Source organism: Poecilia reticulata, linkage group LG20 (genome assembly GCF_000633615.1).
Source record: "Poecilia reticulata strain Guanapo linkage group LG20, Guppy_female_1.0+MT, whole genome shotgun sequence".
Lineage (NCBI taxonomy): Eukaryota > Metazoa > Chordata > Actinopteri > Cyprinodontiformes > Poeciliidae > Poecilia > Poecilia reticulata.
The window spans coordinates 16,582,145-16,587,640 of NC_024350.1; positions in this window are offsets into that span (position 1 = coordinate 16,582,145).

Sequence of the window (5,496 nt, forward strand, 5' to 3'; positions counted from 1 at the left end):
GCAGCATTTAGCCCAAAACAAAGCTTGTTCTACTAAGGGAACCAAAATGACAGCGGTTGAAAAAGCACCAAAATCAAAATGCTCTCATCTCCATTTCATGATTTAAAGCCAGTGTTGAACACCATTATTCACATAAAGGACAGCTGAGGTCAGAATGAGGTCAACATGCCTGCAGAGAAAACATCAAGACCACCAGAAAAAGAAACTGAAATGACTAAATATTGTTGACAAATTTCATTTTAATCAGTTAAAGATGGTTTTAGAGATGTTTTATTAAAGATCTGGATAACCTGTTTGTTTAAATTAATGTTTACATTAAAACTGGCTCTGGATGGATGGATGGATGGATGGATGGATAAGTGGACAAAACTACCAGGAATTGGTCTCAGGTTTATCTCAAGGACTTCATGTTTGCTGGAAAACAAATGAGCTGAAATTCATCAAAAATCACTTCAAATGTTTTAAATTCAGATGTAAATCATGTTTCCTTAGCGGTGTAGAGGGGGGAAACTAGGCCCCGCCCATTCTCATTAACCAAACACATAAAGTGGATTGGATTGGATTTTCACCACATCCAACACTTGAAATGACTCATACATACAACATGAAGGTCACATTATGGAGGAGAAGAAAATTATAAGTGAAGCTGAGGCGAATTTAAAGTGCATATTCATGAATAGTTTTCCTTGACACACACACACACACACAGATCCGCCCTAAAGCGAAGGCCATCCCGCCACAGCCCCCCTCCTCTTCCTCATCTGAAGCGACCAGCCGCAATCTCTTTCTCATTCTCATCTCATTGTTGACACACTGTCATTGCAGGGTCTCGCTGCCTAGCAACAAAACCCGAGCAAGGTCCCCCCCCAATCTTCTGTCAGGGAGAAGCTCCGCCCACTTGCGTCCCTGAAGAGATGACTGAAAGGTCACTTCAGTCTTCGTCTGGTCTGATAGAGAAAAGATTGTGTTTCCTGAACATCATTAAAATTCTGCGTTTGTGCATCTGAGCTGGATTCTTCTGCATATCGCTTTCGGCACGCTTTAATTGGAGGTACGGCCACTGATCAATAATAATCCACTCGCTTTAATTCAGGTGGAATATGCCGCCGATTGCATTTCTTTATTGCTTTCTGAATAGTCAGGAGGGTCCTGCGAAGTGCTACTACTATTCAGCCCTTCCTTTTTGTTTCCAACTGGGTCATGGGCTCATATTTTTGCCCATCTTCTATATATGAAAACATATTACTCACCCACTTCAGGCGGACTACTCCTGAAAAGCTCCACAATGGAGCCCACATGGGAATCCACTCGAGGCCACACGAGCAAATATAGCCCAAACAGCAGCAAGCGAGGCTTTCTGATGTGAAATTGCTGCTTTTCAGCTCTGCTCTTCTTCAACCAGTGAAATGTTTCCTGCATTTGTTTTCAATTTGGTGGAAGGAATTTCTTTTTCAGCTCTGGCTCTCAACTTTCCCTTTAATGTGAAGCTCTTTGACCAACAAAAAATTGTTTTATTTGTATTGCACAATTTATGAACCAACAATATTGAGAACACATGTATAAATTAAACAAGATAAACCAAGTTTATGTGATTTGTGTGTGTAAATGTTGCAGAAATGGCTAAAGCGAGTGCAGCAAATAAAAATGTAAATGGGCAACTGAAAAGATTTTGGCTGGTTTGAAATATTCTAAGGATTTGAAACAAATAATTAATCCTGTAACGGGTTATTACAGTGGGATTAGAGACCCCCTCTTAAAACACTTAACTATTTTAATAGTTCAAACACCAACTATATATTCATATAATTTCATTTCTACACCAGAAGCTAATATACTCTGTCTTCCTTATTTCCGCTTTTGGGGGTACAGCCAATCAGTGCCATAGTAAACGAATGGCGATCCTGGATTGGCTGTTTTGAAAATGCCAGCCAATGGCGTGTCAGTAACTTTCATCATAGGTGAATATAATACAAATAATCTGTGGTTTACAGCAAAATGAGTCCACTGTACTAACTGTGACATTCTTGGTTAGAGTCGCAGAAATGATCAAGCAGAGAAAACTTGGATTCGTATCTTGAACTACCTTTGGAGCAGGCATGTCTGTATTTCTTACCACTAGGGTGCGGATCGGTACGCCATTTTGTATGTTTTGATCGTAAAAGCGGCTCTTACAACCAACCTGAACCGCACCATTTCTGGGCGTCCTTCAGTTGTATGTCTGGTTCGGTTCAGTTAGGGTGGATCTGCTAGCAAAGCACAACACAGTCCATTAATTTGGGGACAGAAAAACATCACTGCTTGCAACAAGCATGACACATACAACACATTTGTCATCGCAATAATACGGCACCATGGTAAGCGTTTGGGTTTGACCCAGTAAGAGTCCAACTGTCAGTGAAAACATCTCCCTGAATATCCCATAAAATAAACCAAACCACACCAACCTGGGCCTCAGTGAAAATGAGGAATTAACATCCTTTGAAATTTAATGCATTTTGTAACCAGCTTTGAGGCAAAACATGATTAGAAATGTTAAGTAAATGGTTAAACAAGAAATTTGTGATGCTAGCTAGCCAATACATGCAGTTTCCAGGGAAAACAGCAGATTGAGACAATAAAACTTTGCAAAATAATTTGATTGACTCAGGTCAGACCCAATCAAAACTCCATGCTAACAAAAGAATAGACACAGAAAGAAATGTTAGAGGAGTAAACAAAAATGTAAGGATAAATTTGAGCAAACTATAACTAGTGTTATCAAAATATTCAGCATCTCTGACTGGGATTGTGTAGAAGCTTTAATTATCAGCGAATGAAAATTGATCAGAAAAATCACCAGCAATGAAATTAACTACAGAACAAAAGTACTGATGCAAAATAAACAATCAACACCTAATCAAATGCAAATCATACAATCTTAACCTAACAAAAAACTTCAAGCAAACTTTTAACTGGTCCAGGTAAAAGACATTTGCTGAAGCTACAATATAAGAAAAGTTTTTGTTGTTTTTCCATCTGAGCCTACCTTGCATCTTGAACGTTGTCCTCATGTTTTCCCTCCTCGCATTCATTCAGCTCTGCAGAGGCCTGATAAACAGTCATTCATTGGATTCAGGTGTGTAGGAAGAAGGACGTGTCTAAAGGTTGGACGACAGCAAATCTGAGAACTGGACTTCTGTTTCAGAGACGCATTCCTGACTGGTTCTACATCTCCTATAACAAAACACAAGAGTTCTGATCCATATTTTTACTCTGCCTTTAAAATACTCATAAAGTGCAAAATTTCACATCATATTCAGACTTCAGTGCAAAGATAAGCGACAACAAAAACACCACCCCCCCTCCCAGCTTTAATTTGTTTCCAACCTGTCTGATTAAATTACAGACTGCTGTAAGAATGTATAATAGATTTTTCAGACGACGTAATGAGTATTTTTAACTTTTTTCTCAACAGAAAACTATTCTAAAAAAATAATGTGATGGAAATTGAAATGAAACGATATGCAATGTTGACTCTGCCGTGCTGGTTTAGAGAGAGAGATGCTGTCAGCTGCACCGTGACGTCCATAATAAAATGAGAATGAGGATAACGGGTGGAGCATCACATGTTTATTTAGCTGATGGAGCTGAATACATTCACCGTGTCACAGCCTGGGAGGGAGGATGTGACGTGACTGAATTTCCAAAGATCGGGGGCCGGCTTTCTGCTGTCCCAGACGCTAATTGCCTCTTCAGAAATGATGAACATCGACTGTTTGATACCAGAAATGAATGCCTGCTAATGTTTATTTTCTGTTAAAGGTCTTTATAACCATCACAAAGAAGATTTTGATTTAGGTTCTGGACTCCAGATTTCAAATTATTTATGAAAAACCAAGCTATTCGTGATTTCCCCCCCCCCCAAAAGAGCATATCTAAAATATTTGAAAGAAAATGCAGCTTTGGAAGATGAAATATATGGGAGTGATGTTACGTGACAGCCAATCCAGGAGCAATATTTAATTTCCTTGGCGCTGATTGGCTGAACCCCCAAGAGAAGAGACAAGGAGAGCTGTACACATCACCCTCTGCTCCATTGTATTAATGACTGTATTTGATGATTGACTTATTAAAGTAAGCAATTATTATCATTTTACTCTCAAGTATTTGCGGATTTTCTTTTATCTGCTAGAAATAAAGATTTTCAAATTGATCTTAGAATTTTTGAGTTTCGAAAGTTGAAAATGTTAGACTTTTGAACAATTTCCAGTTTTTTTTCTTGAGACTAAAATCAAAATTTCTGATTTTTTATGTTTTTTGGCAGAAATGTACTCTTTTTTTCTACCTACAACAGCCCTAATACAGTGTCGTACAAATGTGCAAATCTTTTTGACGGTTAAAGTTTGACACATGTGGACATGGCAGAATTTCATGCAAAGAGAATTAATCCATGTGTTCATGTGGCCTAGTTAAAGTTTGCATTTTTGGTGAAAAAAAAAAAACAAAGGGAGTAGAGCAAGAACAAATTTATTTCCAACCAAAACTTTATGGTGAGACACTGATGCTGTTCTTGCTGCTGTAGATGAACTTATTATTATTATTAGTTAAATTTTGCAACATATTTAGTTTTTTTCACGATTGAACTGAGATTCATGGAAACCTTACAAAGTAACTACCTCAGCTGGGAGATCAAAAAGAAAATGTAACACTGATCTCTGACATCATTTTCCTTTTTTCTTCTACTTTTAATACTTGAGATACTTTCCAGTATCATATTTGCATTTAAAGTGAGTCTTTCTTTGCATGACTTTGACTCATTCTGGGATATTTTTAGAGCGTTACAGTCAATCATTTATTCTTCTTCTGCTGTCTAGATATCAAGAACCCTCCAAACTCTCTTTGATGACCAGTTTTAGTTTGACCAGCTCACCCTTTGTGCCGTTTCTGCCTCACTGCAAGGCACGGTGGGACGTTAAGGGCGAAGATAAACTCTGAATACAAAGTTTGACTTTTTGTTGGTAAAAGGTTATTTGATGATACTTTAATCACAGTTATCCGCCACCCCCCATCCTCAGATCCTCTCTCTGTGAAGAACAAAAACAGCCTCCAAAGCCAACACCTCCTGATGCATAATAGAGGAGAACTAACACGCTTGCACCTCATTAGCATTCCCCAACAGTTACATTTGCTCGGCTGCGAGTGGCAGCAGTCAGTGGGGAGACGGACTTCCTCTGTTCTCATGTCAGAATATTTTTTTTGAATGTGTAATCAAAGTGGCAGCTCGTTTCTGGCTCAGAGAAACACTAAACCCGAGCAAACACAGGAACCAGAACTTTGTTTGAGGGGGTATTAGCATAAACTACCCCTGTGGTTTGATCCAGAAAGACATTCAGGCTTTATTGACTGTGCTGCTGCGTCAGTGGTATGAGGGGCCGTTTAGGACAAAATCTATGTTTTGTCTCTCACACACTACAAGAAACTCACGCACACTCCAAAAAACATCACGCACACTCTAAA